Here is a 19,830-nt window from a genome sequence, read left to right on the forward strand (position 1 = left end):
GCCTTTGCATAATCAATGAAACACAGATAGACATTCTTGTATTCCCTGCTTTCAGCTAAGATCCATCTAATATCAGCTACAATATCCCTAGTACCACAACCTCTTCTGAACCTAGCCTGGACTTCTGGCAGTTCTCTGCTGATGTACTGTTCCAGTCGTTTTGGGATAATCTTCAGTAGACTCTTGCTTGCATATGAAGTCAATGATATTGTTCTGTAGTTTGCACACTCTGTTGATCACCCTTATTTGGAATGGGAACAAATATAGATCTCTTCCAGTCAATTGGCCAAGTGGTTGTTCTCCATACTTCTTGGCACAACTTGGTGAGCACATCCAGGGCAGCATCTCCCTAATAGCTAAGTTGAAACCACTGATATCTGGACTGGATTCTTGCCCTGGAGGCCTACCCCATGCTGAGTTTCTGAACTTGAGGCAAAGTCCATCTGGCTGAGTCACCATTCTTGCTGACAAAATGCCCCAAACCACCCAACAGGGCCAGCTGTGGAAATGATCCTATTTTGATCTCTTGGTGGAATGAATATTTGAGCATCTTGTAACAAGTGTAAATGGTGGTGATGTTGTCATTGAGCTGGTTACAACTCATAGCAACCTCATTTCTAACATAACAAAGCATTATCAAGTCTTTGACTACCTATAGAATCTTTGTTTATAGTCACTTTGCTGTTGTTGTGTACCGTTGAGCAAGTACTGACTTATAGCTGACCTTCCAACGGGTTTTCAGAGGCAGAAAAACCACATGGAAGAGATTGCCTATCTTTCTTTTTTTTATTATTATTTTTTTAACAGAGGTTTTGGATTTCCATTCATTCATTGCCGCAATTTTCTCCCTTCCCACCCCTCCCCACCAGCTTTCACAGAGCAGCTGATAGATTTCTTGGACTTGGCTTCCTACTTAAAAAGGCATTTGGGTGAGCTCTGGTGGCCTACTGACAAGAAGGTGCACTGCAATCCCAGAGGTGGGGGGTTCAAATCCCCCAGATGCTTTGCTGGAGAAGGAGGAATAATCTCCTCCTGTACCAGTCAAATCTGATTTCACAGCACACACACACACAAATAATAATAATAAAAAAATGTTTTGTTTTGTTTTTAAAGGCATTTGGTTACCAGTTTGGGGCTAGAATCCAGTTTGGAAAGTTGTCTGGAGCAGCTGGATTCTACAGCAGTTTGTTTTCTGGTTCTGGTGAGGCATGAATGTGGAATGTTTACTCCCCATTGATTGTGAGCTGGTTGGATTTGGCTTCCTGCTTAAAAAGGCATTTGGGTTTTAATTGTTTGTGGTAAAACATTCTTCTAAATGGTATAGCACTGGTCTGTCCATTTGCTGTACAGGGGTGACTCGTAGTTGCTGTGATGCTAAACACTGTGACATTGATGTGTCAAATGTGATAATGGTTACCCATGGTGGACAGTGTTTGGTGGAGCTCCCCAATTAAAACAGGATTAGAAGCAGGAGTGACATCCACTTCCTAAATAGTTTGCCTCTGGAAATGTTTTGAACTTGGAGAAAGAAAGAAAGTTATACAAGTGTTCAGGTCTTTTGTTCATAGGGTCTCTATGAGTTGCCTACAACTCCGTGGTACTTAACAACCACCACCACCACCACCACCACCTTTGGGCTGGCACTGCAACTCCTTACCACTAAGCCATGGGAGCCCCCTTTATATAAGATCTTGGTAATGCTGGTCAGACTTATGGATCTAGTAGACGCTGGTGTTACCCCAGAGACTATGGCCCTTAGTCACCTTGCAAACTGGGAACAAATCTCATCCTTTGGCTCAACTTTAAGCCAAACAACAGACAGGACTATATGGTGAACACCAGGCAGGTACTCACCCCTTAGAATAACCAGCAGTATAAGATAAAATGGGAGCATTTGTTTGAGAATAAACAGAAGGCAAGAAGAGGTAGTATAGAAGGATTAATGGAGATGGGATGGCAGGCAGAGCCAGGAAGCTTCTGCTTACACTGCTTCTCTTAGGTGCTGTGGCATCAGCTCAGGCTCACAGCCTGTGTATAACGAAGGAAACCTGCCTGATCTTCCCCAATCTTCACAACCTCTGCTGTGTTGAAGCTCATTTAATTTTTTTTTTCAGCTGCTGTGTTAAACCATCTCATGGAGGGTCTTCTTCCTTTTTGCTGACCCTCTATCAAACATGATGTATTTCTCCAGGGACTGGAGGTTACACTCTGTGAAAGCATCGTGTTAGGAATGGTGGAATGGAAAACAATTTGCTTTGCAAACTTTCATTAAAGCCATAAAATTTTTTTTAAACATTTAAAATTAAAAAAATTTAAATTTAAAAATGAAAAGTTTGGCTTTTAAATGCTTATTATTGTACAGTATAAGAATGCATATTAATGTTCTCAAATTTGATGAGATGGTCTACATACAGTGGGTAAACTGGGATTTCACCATTACTCCAGGATCTCATAATATCCCTGCAAAAAACCGAGAAGAGAATTGTGATCCCTATTTTAGAAACAAGAACATTGTGACTCAAGGAATTTGAGGACTCTGTCCAAAGTTAAAATACTAGTCAGTGGTGGAGAAAAATGTCATATTCAAAGGTTTTGGAGATTTGTTTCACAAGTAATTTCTTTCTCTCTCTGTTTCTTTTCTTCCTTCCTTTCTTCAGAAAGATGAATGTCATGAAATCCTACAAGCCTTCTCATTTAGTCTATACCTTTGTTTATAAAATGTTCCCTACAGACTCTTCCAGAAACCTATGGCACTCACAGTGGTAGCCACTGTGGCTCAAATGCCAGACCCTTCTTGACCCTGGAGAAGGGGAGACCTGATGGTATGCTTCACGAGAACTTGCTCTGGGAACAGAAAGGCTGCACCTCTCTGGTGATTCAAATTCCACAGGATCTCCGGGGTGGGGGGAGATGGGTAATCTCCTCCCATGTGATTTACAGCCTCAGAAACCTGTCAGAGGGTAAGTTATGAGGTGATTCCAATTTGATGGCAACAAGAGTGAGTCTCTTGACTAGCTACCTCATTGCTATCTAGTGAATTCCTCCTTAAAGCGATCCTATAGGACGAGGCAGAAGTGTTCCACAGCATTTCCAATTATCGTGGAGGTAGACTGTCACATCTTTCCCCCCACTGACTGATCAGTTCACTCTGCCAACTTTCAGGTTAGCAGCAGTCTCGTGCTGTAGTCACTGCACCCTTAGGACTCCTTTGGAGAAAAGAGGCTGAATTGTGTGCTGTTGTTGTTGTGTGTCATTGAGTACATTTCATAGCAACTCTATGTAAAGGTCAGATCTGAACCCTGTTCTATTCTGTGCCATCATCACCGTCTCTGACACACTTGAGCCCATTGCTGTAGTTACTGGTCAGTCCATCTCACTGATGCTCTTCTTCTGTTTCCCTGACCCTCTGCCTTTCCAAGCATGGTGTCCCTATTGAAGGAATAGCCTTTCCTAACAACATGTCCAATATGTGAGATGAAGCTTTATCATCTTTGCCTCCAAGGAGCATTCTGACTGTACCTTCTTCAAGACATGCCTGTTTATTCTTTCAGCAGTCTGTGGGATGTTCAGCGTTCTTCTTCAACGTCATGACTCAAAGGCATTGATTTTCTTCTTCTGTCAACCTTATTCATTGTCCAGCTCACAGCAGCATAGCAAGTGATTACAAAGACCACTGGCTGAATCAGGCATGGGAACTTAGTAGTTCTTCCTGCTGGCTTTCACCTTTCTCTATGAAGTTGTAAAGATCTTCTGACTTCAGTTCTCGCCCTTGGAAAGACTGGAGCCCTGCAATGGGATAACACCCAAATGACGCAGAAATTAAGTGGATTCAGATTTCTAACCCTTCTGAATATATGTTGGAAAAATCAGATTATATGCCTCAAATTTAAAGAAAAACAAAACAAGCAAGCAGTGCCTGAGTCCAGGAGTCTGCATATAACCACCAAATATTTTCCTGTAAAATAAAACCTGAATAAATTAAAAGTGTCTGGAAAAGTCTCCACGGGGAGCCTCTGGCTGACTGAGGGGTCTGTCGTCTCCTGGGCTCCGCTTTCCTGTTTGTGCAGACACCAGAGGCTCAGGCGGTGGGCGAGCTCGGGGCACAACTGGAGTTTGACATCCTTGAGCTTGGGACTGAGATCACACCAAGGCACAGTGACACAAACAGAACCCACGGGCTGGCTCCAGCTGACCACGCGGGTCTTTGTGGACATACCTGTGGCACGCTGGGTGGCCTGTCCCCACTCTCTGTCATTGAACCTCACTTGATGCCCCTGGTTCTCTTTCTCCGCCAGGTGACACTTCTCTTGGTCTCTGTATGGGGCTTCTGCCTCTTGACTTCCAGTGTATTTCATCATGTCATTCTAGCTACAGCTTTTCCCCCAAAGTCTCTGCCTCTACTGACATGAGGAGCCAGGAGGACAAACCGTGACAGTTATAGGTGAGAAGGGAGGCCCTCAGTCTGATCCCCTTGCCCTGGTGACTGTGCCCTTTAGCTTCAGGGTCAGCCCTTGGGTGTCAGAGCTGAGCCTGGACAGGCCAGCTAGCAGGGTTGACATTACAGGGAATCCTATGCGTAGATATTCAGCTGCAGCCCCTCTGACCCCAGCTTGCACGCCCCTGATTCTGACTCATTTGGCTAAGCTCTGACTCTACACCTCAAGGCTTTCAAAGCTGCCTTTCTAGGGTAAGCTGGGGGTGACTTACCCCCCGTGGCAGCAGTCCTGCTTCCACATAGATGATTGCAGAAACCCATTTACTGTCTTCTGGAGGCTCCGCTGCTGCTCTTCACCCCACCAGATCTGGGGTCCCTGTCTGAGACCCATGCTCCCTTCCTCAAGGCACACAGCTCTTTCAGTCCAGGAGGAACCATGGGAAGGGTTCCAGGCTTGGGGACTCCATCCCAGGCTCTTCACCTGAGCCCCGGCAGCTGAGCCCTCTATCCAGCAGCAGGTCCGCTTCGTTCTCAGTCCATCCATTGCAGGACTTCACGCTGTTCCCTCGACCATCTCTGAGAGATGCACCCTGGCAGTTGATATTTGTCAACTTCTCCCTTCTCCCTCAAGGACTTTTCTTTGTTTTCTTCTCTTAACTTTGTATTGTCTCCTGAGTGTAAGTTTACAGAGCAAACGGGTGTTCCATTCAACCGCTCGTACACATTTTGCTTTGTGGCATTAATCACAGTCTCAGCATTTTCCCACTTCCACCTTGTGACTCTGCTTTCCATTCATCCTTGTGTCCTTACTCCTTCCTGCTTTTGACGCTTCATCCTTGGGCTAATGCTGCCTTTTCTATTTTGCATGATTGATTGTTCTAAGGAGTGAAAACTCCTTGATGTTACTGTCCAGTCTGTAAGCCTGTTACTGCAGCTGACTGTTACTGACACCACCTAACAACAACACCAGCACCAACCTTGCTTGTCTGAAGGTTGAGTCACATGATGGAGTTCAGTTCCAGGCTCAAAGAATGATTAAAGGTCATTGTCTTGAGAGTGCCACCAAGTCTCCATTCCACCAGCAAGATTATGTTGTGTTCCATATTTTTCTCCCATGCTCCCCGGGACCCTCTCCAGTGATCCCTTCCAGTCTACAGTGGTAGCCAGGCACTGCCCAGGTCTTCCCTAAAGAACTTCTCATCAGGCTCTCCCCCGGTTCACCACAAAATTCCCCGAAACTGACCAGCCTTGGGTGTGAGGTCATTTCCAGAAGCACCTAACCCACATTTCCAATTTTGCCTGAAACCATGTGAATTCAAATCAGGGAGGGGTCCTCGGCACGTCAGCAAGGAAAACATCCGCTTGGCACTCCAGCTGTTAGCCCAGATGTGGCTGGTATTTTTCAAAGGATTTTGTTTCTACTGGTCTCGCTATTTTTTAATAAGGGAACGTTTTCATCTTTCTCTCACCTCTCACCTCCCCTTAACCAAAATAGTGTCTTAGCCAAGCTGAGATACTTGTTTTTCTGCTTCAGAAGGAAAAGAAAATAAAGCTGTCCTTTCAAGCCATCTAAATTTTCAGAATTTTAATTAACAGGTTAAGCTCTGTGTGCAGAGAAGACCAGATTGTCTACTTATTCAGACCCCTCTTTAGAAGCCATACTTTATTTAATGTGCCTCTTATATTCTGTTTCCCCATATATTTTATGTTATTTTACCAAGTAAATTAAAGACCCCTGGCGGTGTGGTGTGTTGCACGGTGGGCTGCTAATCTGTATGCCAGTGACTCAAACGCACCAGTTTCTCCCCAGAAGAAAGAGGCGGCAGTTGTGTCATCAGGATTTACGGCCTCAGAGACCTGATGGAAGGTCATTGTGAGTCAGAAGTAACTCGATGGCTGCGGGTTAAGCAAATTAACTTATTTCTCCAGAAACACCGTTGTTTTTAGCGCTGTCAAGTGGGTTTCAAGTCATAGCGACCCTGTGTACAACAGAACAAAACACGGCCCAATCTCCTGTTGTCCTTGCAAGAGCAGGAAGAACTACTCACCAGGCCTCTATTGTCCCAATTCCATACAGACACAGACCACCTCCAGTGTTATCTCACATTCCAGTAAAGGTCAGAAGATATTTTCAGACCTTAGAAAGGAGGATAATGACAACAGCAAAAGAAACACTGTTAGTTCTGAGTTCTTGTTGCAGCCATGGTAACAATCCATCTCATTGAAGCTCTTGAAATAAAAAAAAAAAACACACACACACACACACAATTTTTTACACTAGTTTATTTACAAAATTTGAATACATTATTTTAGAGAACTATAATCAAGGATTATAATCAAGAATTATAATCAAGGATGCTATAATCAAGGATGCTTTAGGCAGAGTATTTAATGATCTAGGAGGTATCAAAAGAAGATGGAAAGAATATACTGAGTCCTTGTATCGAAAGGAATTGGCAGACACAGAAGAATTTAATGAAACAACATATGAGCAAGAGCCTATGGTGATGAAGGAAGAAGTTCAAGCTGCTTTGAAAGAAATAGCAAAAAATAAGGCCCCAGGAATAGATGGTATACCAATTGACATATTTCAGCTAACCTGGACCTGCTCACCAAATTGTGTCAAAAATCTGGAGAACAACCAGTTGGCCAACTGACTGGAAGAGATCTATATTTGTTTCCATTCCAAAGAAAGGTGACCCAACAGAGTGTGGAAACTATAGAACAATATTGTTGATTTTACATACAAGCAAGATTCTGCTGAAGATTATCCAAAAATGACTGGAAAAGCACATCAGCTGAGACCTGCTGGAAGTCCAGGCTAGGTTTAGAAGGGGTCGTGGTACTAGGGATATTGTAGCTAATGTCAGATGGATATTGACTGAAAGCAGGGAGTACCAGAGGAATGTCTATCTGTGCTTCATTGATTATGCAAAGGCATTTGACTGTGTGGATCATAACAAACTGTGGCTGACTCTGAGAAGAATGGGAATCCCAGAACACTTGATCGTGCTAATGCGAAATTTATACTTGAACCAAGAGGCAGTAGTCAGAACAGAGCAGGGCAACACTGCATGGTTCAAAATTGGGAAGGGTGTATACCAGGGATGTGTCCTATCTCCATACCTTTTCAACCTGTATGCAGAACAGATCATCCAGGAGGCTGGGCTATATGAGGAGAAATGTGGCATCAGGATTGGTGGAAGATCTATCAACAATCTGTGATATGCAGATGACACAAGCCTGCTTGCTGAAACTGAGGAGGACCTGAAGCGCTTGCTGCTGAGGCAGCCTTCAATGTGGATTGAGGCTCAATGTCAAGAAGACAAAGATTCTCACTATTGGACCAATTGGCAGCATCAGGATGGATGGTGAAGAGACTGGGATGGTGAAGAGATTGAGTTTGCTTGGCTCCACAATCAACACTCTTGGCACCAGCAGCCAGGAAATTAAAAGACGTATTGCGATGGGAAAGTCTGCTGTTAGGCTCCTCTCTAAAGTACTCAAGAGCAACGATGTGTCTCTGGAGATTAAGATGCATCTGGTACAGGCCATGGTCTTTGCAATCACTTGTTATGCTTCAGAGAGTTGGACAATGACCAGGGAGGATAGAAGGAGAATTGCTGCTTTTGAGCTTTGATGTTGGAGAAGAGTGCTGTGAGTGCCATGGACTGCTAAGAAAACAAACAGATTCATCCTGGGTTGGGTTAAACCGGGCTGATCCTTGGAGGCAAGGATTCTGAGGCTTCGTCTGACATACTTTGGTCATGTTATAAGGAGGGACTGGTCCCTGGAGAGGGACATCATGCTTGGGAGGGTGGAGGCCAGGCGCAGGAGGGGAAAGCCCTCTGGGAGATTCGGTGCCTGGGGTAATTGGGATGAGTGTGTCGGAGACAATGAGATTGACACAGGGCAGAGCAGAGTTTAGAGCTGTTGTACATAGGCTCGCTATGAGTCGCAAGCAACTCGACTGCACATAACAACCACCACCACAACAACATTTTAAAGAACAGATTTTTCAATTTCCTTCACCCCCCCACACATCAGATTGTACAGCCCCATGATTAATCCCCCCTCCCTTTGCACATCCTCATCCCTTTGCTTCCACCCTCCCATCCCTTTTGGATCCTTATACTCATTCTACAATAATGGTCTTATGCAGTATTTATCCTTGTGGGACTAAGTTATTTCACTCAGCATAATGCTCTCCAGTCCTTCCCAAGTCATTGTTCCTGTGTGCTGCATAGTATTCCATTGTGGGAATGTACCATAATTTCTCCATCTGTTCATTTGTGGTTTGACATCTCGGCTACTTCCATGTTCTTGTGATGGTGAATAATGTTGCTATGAAGCTATTTGAATTTTTAAATGATCCACTTCAGCTTAATAGTAAGGGGTTCTACTGCCAACCCAAAGGCCCATGGTTCGAATCTGCTGGCTGCTCTGTGGGAGAAAGTTGGGCGATCTCCTCCCATGTGATTAACTGCCTCTGAAAACACACTGGAGGGTCAGTTATGAGTCGGCTCCAACTCAGTGGTGTTCAGCAGCAGTAGAAGCAACATCTTCCCAAAGGTGGTGTCCTCCAGGAGGGCCTTCCTGAAAACATGTCCACACACTTGAGATGAAGCCTCCTTGTTCCTTGTCTGCACTTCTTTCAAGACAAAGTCGTTTCATCTTCTGTAAGTCCATGCTATGTTCAGTGTTGTTAACCAACACCATCGTTCAAAATCATCCTTCAGTCTTTCTTATGTATTGTCCGAGTTTCACACACATATGAGACTACTGAAAATGTCATGGTTTAGGTTAAGTGCACCTTAGTCCTTAAAGTGACATCTTTGCTTTGAAAAACTTTAGTCTTTTCTAGTAGGTTTACCAATGTAATATGTCATTTCTGTTCTTGACTCCTGCTTCTTTGTGTGTGTGTGTGTGTTTAAAAAATTAATTTTATTAATTTTAATGAACATTTACAGAGATTTTGGATTTCCATTCATTCATTGTTGTACTTTTCTCCCTGCCCACCCTGCCCCCCAGTTCACTCCTCTCTTTGAAAAGTAAAAGAAAAATTCCTTCATTGATATACAATCCCCCTGCTCCGAGTACACTCTACTATGCAACCTTCATTCTGAACTCTTGTCATAACCATAATACCCTAACATATATCGCTTTTAAATTGTTCTCTCCCTCATCTGTTTCAATGACTCCTGCTTCTTTTCACGTGCTATGTTTTCTGTTTTATTTGAACGGCTTACTATTTCTCTGTCTAAGTTTGTGTTTTATGTAAGCGTCATTAAGTGTTTTGAAATGCTCATTTTTCAAAATATTAATGATAATTTGTTATATTCCACACAGTTATGCAACGCTTGCCTTTGTATAGTCAACAAAATACAGGCAAGTTTATTCTTGGTGTGTTCTGTGTTCAGTCAAGATCCACCTGACACACCAACAATATATCACTTGTTTCCTATCTTCTTTGGAATCCATCTGGAGTTTCTGGCAGTTCCTTGTCCATGTACATGGGCAATAATTTTGAATCATGTTTGGATGATTTTTACTCATGTCTGATATTAGTGATATTGTTTAGCATTTTCTCATGCTTTCAATCTTCTTTCTTGCCGGGGATGGTCACACAAGCATATGGACCTCTTTCAGTCACTTAGCCAGATGATTGTCTTCCAAGTTTCTTCTGTAAATAGCTCGCTTTCTTTCTCATTGCTGTCGAGTTGGAGCTGACTTGGAGCTAACCCTCCCTCCATTGAGTTTCTCAGGCTGCAAATCACACAAGCGGAAAGCACTCATCTCCTTCCTGTACAGACGCTGCTGCAATCAAACAGCCAGAGATACATGGTCTTGACGTCAGCAGCGCAGCTCTCGATGGATGATGCCACTGGCATGTTTCATTAAGAATCAGTGCCCAGTTTAATCAATAATGGCATCTTTGGGTAGCACAAATGACAAATATCTTCAGCTCCTAACAATAAAGTTGGAAGTTTCAGTCCATGTAGAGGAAACTTGGAAGAAAGCCTCACAATCCATTTCCAAAAAGTCAGTCACTGTTGGTTGCACTGCCTCTGTACTGTAAACCCTGGAAGAGAATATAACTTACACCCTAATTCCACCTCCACCTCCACCTTCACTTTGGATACAAAAAAAGTGAGGTTCACAGTTTCTCTACCTGCCGTGAATCTGTGAGTAGCCATCTGACACAGTTCTGGAAGAGAACAAAAAATCTGATCAAGGGGCTGATGTTTAGAACTTAAGCAGGCACTCTGCAGTTATGAAGAGCCAAGCGGAAGGTAACAGCCTAGCGATGGAGAATTGTAGACTTTAATTCACTGAGCACAGGGACTAGTGTGGACACAGGACTGCTTCTAGCCTTGTAAGAAGGGAGCGGGGGTCCAGCTTTAGTTTAATTAATCATGGTTAAGCAATGTTAACCATGCTTCTATGCTTAATTCAGGGGTACTAATTACATTCAGCTTCAGTTTGCTCGGCTCCACAGTCAACACTCTTGGCACCAGCAGCCAGGAAATAAAAAAACGTATTGCGATGGGAAAGTCTGCTCTTAGGGACCTCTCTAAAGTACTCAAGAGCAACGGTGTCTCTCTGGAGACTAAGGTGCGCCTGACACAGGCCATGGTCTTTGCAATCACTTGTTATGCATCAGAGAGCTGGACAATAACTAGGGAGGATAGGAGAATTGACGCCTTTGAGCTGTGGTGCTGGAGAAGAGTATTGAATGTACCATGGACTGCCAAGAAAACAAACAGATCCATCCTAGAGAGGGCTAAACCAGGTTACTCCTTGGAGGCAAGGATTCTGGGGCTTCATCTGACATACTTTGGACATGTTGTAAGGAGAGACAGGTCTTTGGAGGGGGACATCATGCTGGGTAGAGTAGAGGGACAGCGCAGGAGGGGAAGACCCTCTATGAGGTGGATTGATTCAGTGACTGGGGTTAATCGGGATGGGTGTGTCAGAGGCAGTGCGATTGGCACAGGTTAGAGCAGGGTTTAGGGCTGTTGTACATAGGGTTGCTATGAGTCGTAAACGACTCAACGGCACATAACAACAACAACAATTACATTCACCTTGTTGTGCAGCTGACCCAAGACATAATATTTTCAATGGGTTCTTATGCATAGTAAAGTTGGGTAATGAATAAGAATGACGGAAGGAGAATGGATGCCTTTGAATTTTATGACATTTTAGAAAAGTACTGAATATCTCATGAACTTAATAAACAACAACCAAAAAACCCAAACAACCAAAGACCTGGAGTCAAACAGATCTGTCTGGAAGAAGCATAAACAGATGTTTGTGATGTAAGCCTTAAGTTGGCTTTTTCCCCCTTCTTCTTTTTAGCCCTTACCTTAGCCCCCTGTGATCTCAAATGCATGGTCTCGCACATCAGCAACAGCTGGAGGATCATTATAAGAGAGCACTTTCAACACGAGAGTGTGTTAAAACAACAGGAGAGGCAGTGCAATGTGTTTAAGCTTCCTGCTGTCATCAGCCTGGCCTATTATTGTCAGTTCCTATAATAAAGCCAGTCTTTTTACCTATAGTCATGTGAGCTATTCTCCTGATGGGTCCAAGCCTCTGGGAGACCTTCTAGCAAATCATTGGCCTATAGGACTTGGAGGAATTGATGCACTGAGCCACAGATGGAGCTGTTAATAGAAAGTATGGACTTGTGCATTTGGGATTATGTTGACCCGAGGCTTCTGATTAATTGTGTGCTGTTAATCTTAGCACATAGTGTAATAAGGATAGTACTTTTTAGAGAGAAAGAGGCTGAAACTTTCATATATTGGGAGCAGGTTCTCAGGAGAGGCTCTCTTTGGAAAAAGACATCGTCTTGGGAAAAGTAGAAAGTCGGTGAGCGAAAAGAAGATACTTAATGAGATTGACTGTAACAATGGTTTAAGCGTGGCAGAGATTGTGATGAAGGCACTGGAGAGGGTAAGGTTTTGATCTGTTGTTCATAGAGTCACTCTTAGTTAACTTGATGGGCAGCACCTTACAACAACCTGTTGAACCCCTGTTCTCGTCTCTATTTCTGAATTATCATCACTCTTAAAGGAATTGCTGTGCTCCTTAAACATATTTCCTACCTGCTTCTGTAACCAGTCACAAACTTCTGTCTCTCTGTTTATTTATTTTGGATGTTTAATATAACCGGAACCATACAATGTTTGTTGTTTTATATTTTGGTTCATTTTACTAAGGATGATATTGTCAACATTTATCCATGAGATGAAATGTATCTAAATTTTATTTCTCTCTATGGCTGAATATTTTAATTCTGTGTATATGCTGTTGTGTTGTTAGGTGCCATTGTACGACCCATACTGACCCTGTGAACAACAAATCCAAACCCTGTTCTGTCCTGTACCATCCTCACACTTCCTGACACTCCAGATTCCATTGCAGCAGTCACTGCATGAACCCGCCTCATTGAGGGGCTTCCTTTCCCTCACTGATCCTCTATCTTTGTAAGCATCATGTCTTCTCCAAGGAACAGTCCCTCCTAGCAACATGCCCAAAGTATGTGAGCCAAACCCTCATCATTCTTGCCTCCAAAGAGCACTACAGCTGCACCCTTTCCAAGACATAGCTCTTTGTTCTCCTAGCTGTCCCTGGGATGTTCAGTCCTCTTCTCCAACATCACAGCTCAAAGGCATCAATTCTTTTTCTGTCATACTTATTCACTGTCCAGCTCTCAGATGTATAGAAAGTAATCAGAAAGACTATGGCCTGAATCAGATGCACCTTAGTCCTCAAACTGACATCACTACTCAATAATTTGGAGAGGTCTCTAACTGCAGATTTCCTCAGTGCAATGTGTCTCCTTATTTTCTGAGTGCTAGAACCAAGGGTGTTAAATGCGGATCCATGAAAGATGAAGCTGTTGACAGTTTCAATCTCCTCTCCATCCATCATGACACTGCTTATTGGTCAAGTAGTAAGAATCTTTGTTTTCCTAACATTGAGATGCAATCTATACCAAAGACTGCATTCCTTGATCTTCTGCAACAAGTACTTCAAAGTGTCCTCACTTTCAGCAAGCAAATTTGTGTGGTCTGTGTAATGCAGGTTATTGATGGGTCTCCCTCCAATCCTGATGCCACACTCTTCTTCATAGAGTCCAGCCTCTCAGAAAATTTGCTCAACACACAGATTGAATAGGTGTGGGAAGAGAATACAACCCCGGTGCACTCCCTTCTCAATCTTAAACCACATTATTATTAGCTGCTATCAAATTGACTACAACTCATAGTAATCCTCTGAACAACAGATCTGAACCTAGCCCTATCCTGTACCACACTCATGATCTTTGTTGTCAGTTTATCACAATGAGGGTTTTCCTTTCTTTTGGTGAACTTTTTACCTTTCTCAGCATGATATCTCTTTCCAGTGTGTAATTCGTCTTGAAAATATGCCCAAAGTCAATGAGATGAACTTTCACCACCTTCCCTCTCAGGACAGCTCTAGTTGCACGTCTTTCAAGATAGATTTGTCTACTGTTTTGACTGTCCATGTTATATTCATTGACTTATCGGTCCTTGGTATATTCTTTGCCAAAACCATAATTCAAAGACATTGATTCTTCTCTGATCTTCCCTATTCATTGTCCAAATTACAGAAGCATAGAAAGCAATTGAAAATATTATAGCTTGGATCAGCTGCACCTAAGTCTTTAAACTGACATCCTTTCCCTTTAGAACTTTGGAGAGGTCATTGATAGCGCAGTTTCCTAATGCAAAATGTATTTTGAGTTCTTGACTGCTGACACCATGTAGGTCAATTATGGATCCAAGTGAAATGAAATCAGGGACAACTTCAGTATTTTCTACATCTATTATGGTGTTGCCTGCTGGTCCAGTAGTGAGATTTTTTATTTCTTGATGTTGAAATGTAACCCATATAAAAAGCTATAGTTCTTGACCTTCTGCAATAAGTTTTTCAAGTCTTCTTCACGTCCACAAACAAGGTGTGTCATGTGCATACCACAGGTCATTAATGAATTGTCTTCTGATCCTACTAACACATTCTTCTTGATAGAGTCTAGCTTCTTGTTTGATTTGCTCAGCATTCAGATTGACTAGACATGGAGAATTGATACAACATTGACACACACTTTTCTTGATTTTGAACTATGTAGTGTTTCCACGTTCTGTTTGGACAACAGCTTCTTGGTCTAGGTAAAGCTTTTACATGAGTTCAGTTAAGTGTTCTGGGATTTCTGTTCTTCTCAGTGTTATACATAATTTGATAAAGTACACAGATGGGGAAAATGCCTTTGCTTAATCAATAAAACACAAGTAAACATCTTTCTGCTGTTCTCTGCTTTAAGCCATCATCTACTTGACATTGGCAGAGATAGAAACCAGTACAGGGTCAAAATCAGCAGGAATCAATTCAAACCAGTGGGTTCGGTATCTTTGTTTATTAGCCTTTTGTATATCTTCTTTGACAAAATATCTATTCAAGTCCTTTCCATAATTTTCTTTTTGGTTGTTTTTCTTTGTGCTATGGAGTCCTGCTGTCAACCCAAAGGCAGGCAATTTGAAGCCACCAAATGCTCTTCAGCTGAAAGATATTTCCCTTCATGTCATTTACAACTTCTGAAAGCCTGCTGGAGGGTGCGTCACCAATGAGTCAATTCTGACTGATGACGAGAGTGAGAAACCTATTCTATCCAAATAAATGGTTCTCAGATATTATATCTCACTTTTTAGGCAGTCTCTTCATTTTATTGCTAGCATCCGCTGATGTTCAATTTTTAAAACATTTTGACAAGTCTAAGTTACCTATTTCATCTTTTGTTGCTCATGTTTTTGGTGCCCTGTGTAAGGATCTAATGCTGAAAATTAGTCCCTAGAGTTTTACTCTGATGCTTTGTTCTAATATATTTCTGCTTTCAGTTCTTTCATTTGGCCTTTGATCAATGTTGAGTTAATTTTCTCCTGTGTTGTGAGGTTTGGCACAACCCCTTCCTTTTGTTTATAAAAGTGCAGATGTCCCAGCATGACTTAGTGAAGAACACTTCTTTTCCCAATGGATGGACCTAGGGACTTTGTTGAAGTGTATCTTGCCATGTTGTTGTTGTTAAGTGCCTTCGAGTCACAGGCGACTCATAGCGACCCTATGAAGGAGAGTACTCAACTCTATCTTCCTATAGACACATGGATTTGTTTATCGACTTTCAAATCAATTCTACGGCGTTACCTATTATCAAAATCTTAGCACAGCGGCTAAGTTCTCAAGTACTAACAAAGAAGGTTGGCAGGTTGGGCTCACTAGTGACTCCACAGAAGAAAAAAATCAGACAATCTGCTTCCACAAATGTCACTTCCCTGGACATCCTATGGGTCAATTCTATTCTGTCCTATAGGGTGGCTAAGAGTTGGAATTTACTTGATGGTGAAGGAATTGATATTTTGTTTTAAATTCAAAAGTCTATCATTATACTAGTATCTGACTGGTTTGATACTGTAGCTTTAGACTATATTTTACAATCAGAAGTTATTGTTCTTCCTTCTTTGTTCTTAACCACAAACCATTTTGATGTCACAGTGCTTTGCCTGAAGAGCTTAAGGGTTGTGAAATGCACTTTTGTAGTTGTGAGATGTGGTGTTACATGCATATCTCCAGATAAAATGAGATCAAGAACTATGATTCAGGCAAAACCAAACTCCTCTAAACATCCGTTTGATTGAAGCAAATGTGTTTTTTATCATGAATTATGTGATATTTGTTTGAAAACCAAACTTCAATTTATATGCATTGGTCTTGAGTTTCAATTTTATTTATAAACATTTCTTATGCATTTGGATGAAAATTCCCTTTTTAAATCCATTTAATCACATTCTCCATGCATCAAATACTAAAAATTCCTGGTTAGCTCTCTCAGTTCTCTTCCCTTCCTGTTTCCCTCACCTAGTTCCAGCTCCCAGTGCTTCTTGCCTGACAGCGGGAGACACTTAAGTTGGAACAACACCAAGAGAACACCATTTTAAGTGTTTCCTTCTAACTTACACAGTGTTTAGAATCTCCTCTAGTCACACTTCTCACATCGAGGTCCAGGGCAGAGGTGTTTCTCGGCTTGGCCATTAGGCAATATGACTCACCATGCAAGAAAGCTCTCGTGCCCTAGTGGTAAGAAGCTGTGCTGTCAACAGAAAGGCATGTGGTTCAAGCGCAACTGCTGCTCCATGGAAGAGAGATGAGCAATCTACTACTGTGCAATTTGTGGCTTCTGAAAACCTGCTGGAGGATCAGGTGTGGGTCGGCTTCAACTCAGCAGTACACAAAACCAACAACAGCAGCTTGCTCCTACAGGAGAATTTTAGGAGTGTGTTTGTGGAGTGTTTTCATTCACTGAGTCTTTTTATAGAAGCCAGGATTTTGTTGTTGTTATTTGCCATCAAGTCACCTGTGACTCATAGTGATCCTGTGTACAACAGCCCTAAACCCTGCTCTGTGCTCTGTCCTGTGCCAATCGCACTGTCTCCAATGCACCTACCCCGATTACCCCAGTCACTGAATCAATACACCTCATAGAGGGTCTTCCTCTCCTGCGCCGTCCCTCCACCCTCCCAAGCATGATGTCCTTCTCCAAGGACCAGTCCCTCCTTACAACATGTCCAAAGTATGTCAAATGAAGCTTCAGAATCTTAGCCTCCAGGGAGCAGTGTAGTTTAACCCTCTCTAGGATGAACCTGTTCATTTTCTTAGCAGTCCATAATATATTCAATAGTTTTCTCCAGCACCACAGCCCAAAGGCATCAATTCTCCTTCTATCCTCCCTAGTTATTGTCCAGCTCTCTGACGCATAACAAGTGATTGCAAAGACCGTGGCCTGTATCAGGCGCAACTTAGTCTCCAGAGAGACACCATGCTCTTCAGTACTTTGGAGAAGTCCCTAACAGCATACTTTCCCATCACGATATGTCTTTTAATTTCCTGGCTGCTGGTCAGGTAAGATTTTTTAAATTAATCTTCCCAATTCAAGAGATAATCTCTCTATGTGCACAAATATATGTATATATTTTAAAATAGGAATATATAAATGTAAATCTAAATGTGTGTATATATATATATATACACACACACACACATACATCTATATATACATACATATATATATACACACACACTCTTTTTTTTGAGTGTAAAAATGATATAATGATATAACTAATACCACACACACAAGCAAAATCTTGCTAAGGATCACCAAAAAAAATCACTGGAACAGTACTTTGACAGAGAATCACCAGAGATAAAAGCTGGATCTAGAAGAGACTGTGGCACCAGAGACACCATCTCAGTATCTCAATGTCAGATGGATCCTGGCTGAAAACAGAGAGCACCAGAGAAACGTGTGCTTCATTGACTATGCAAAGGCATTCAACTGTGCAAATCACAACAAATTGCGGCTAACCTTGAGAAGAATGGGAACTCCAGAACACCCGACCGTCCTCATGTGAAACCTATACCTGGACCAGGAGGCAGTCATCAGAAGAGAGCAAGAAAATGCTGCATGGTGTAAAACTAGGTAGGGATGTGTCTTGTCCCCATACCTTTTCAATATGTATGTGGAACAGATAATTCAGCAGGATGGACTCTATGAAGAGTGTGGCATCAGGATTAGAGGAAGACTCAACAACAACCTACGTTTTGCAGATGATACAACCTTGCTTGCTGAAACTGAGGAAGATCTGAAGCATTTGCTGCAGAAGACCAAAGACTGTAGTCTTCACTATGGATTTAAGCTCAACATCAAGAAGACAAAGATTCTCTCCACTGAGCTAATAGCAGCACTATGATGGATGGAGCAGAGAGTGAGGTTGTTAACAATTTCTGCTTGCTCAGCTCCATAATCAACACTCTTGGCACCAACAGTCAGGAAATCAAAAGTCGAAATGCATTGGGGAAGTCTGCTGTCAGAGACTTTTCCAAAGTGCTAAAGAGCAATAATGTCAGTCTAAACTAAGGTCCAGGCCATGGTCTTCACAATTACTTGCTATGCATCAGAGAGTTGGACAATGACTAAGGATGACAGAATAAGAATCAATGCCTTTGAGTTGTGATACTGGAGAAGAGTATTGACCATACCCTGAACCACCAGGAGAACAAATAATTCTGGTTTGAAGAGGGTGAAACCAAATTTCTCCTTAGAGGTAAGGATTTTGAAGCTCTGTCTCACATATTTTGGGCATGTGATCAGGAGAACCAGTCCTTGGAAAAAGACATCATGCTTGGAAGGGTGGAGGGACAACACGGAAGAGGAAGACCACGGATAAGATGAATTGACACAGTAACTGGGACAATGGAGTTAAGCGTGTCAGAGTCAGTGAAACTGGCTCAGTATAGGGCAGGGCTAGAGGTATTGTCCATATAACATCTCTATGAGTTGCAGGCAACTCTATGGCACATAACAACAACAACAACAACACAGAATCAAAATAATACACACACACTCTTGTGTGTAGTCTTTAGGAAGTTGTGCTGCTGACACAAAGGCTATATCTTTCTGGATGTTCCAATCCATTAGCTGCTAAAAGGTGAAACTCTGTGGATTGAAGCTCAACATCAAGAAAACAAAGATTCTCACCACTGGGCCAATTGATAGTATCACGATAGATGGAGAAAAGATTGAGATTGTAAACAATTTCAGCTTGCTTGGGTCCATAATCACTATTGGCACCAGCAGTCAGGAAATCAAAAGACAAGTTGTATTAGGAAAATCTGCTGTCAGGGACCTCTCCAAAGTGCTAAAGAGCAAGAATGCCAATCTAGGGAGTAAGGTGTGCCTCATTCAGGCCATGGTCTTTGCAATTACTTTCTATGCCTAAGAGAGATGGGTAATGATCCAGGATGACAGAAAAATTATTGATGCCTATGAATTTGGATGCTGGAGAATGTATTGAACGTATCATGGACTGCTAAGAGAACTAACAGGTCTGACCTGGAGAGGATGAAATCAAGCTGCTCCTTGGAGGCAAGAATCTTGGAGCTCTGTCTGACATGCTATGGGCATGTAGCCAGAGGGACTAGTCTTCAGAGAAGGATACTATGTGTGGAACAGTCAGGGGACAGCGCAGGAGAGGAAGACCCCAGATGAGATGGATTGACACAATAACTGGGGTAATGAGGGTAGGTGTGTCAGACACAGTGACAACAGTTGTAAGAAGCTGTACTGGAATCCCAAAGGTAAGTGGTTCGAATCCACCAGCAGCTCTATGGGAGAAGGATTAGCTATCTTATCCTATGCAATATAACTGCCTCTGAAAACCCTCTGGAGGGTAAGCTATAGGTCTGTTCTGGCTTGATGGCACAAAACAATAACGTGTGTGTGTGTGTGTGTGTGTGTGTGTGTGTGTGTGTGT

The sequence above is a fragment of the Elephantulus edwardii genome, unplaced genomic scaffold (assembly GCF_000299155.1).
Source record: "Elephantulus edwardii isolate Elephantulus edwardi_28Jun2011 unplaced genomic scaffold, EleEdw1.0 scaffold00125, whole genome shotgun sequence".
In the NCBI taxonomy this organism is placed as follows: domain Eukaryota; kingdom Metazoa; phylum Chordata; class Mammalia; order Macroscelidea; family Macroscelididae; genus Elephantulus; species Elephantulus edwardii.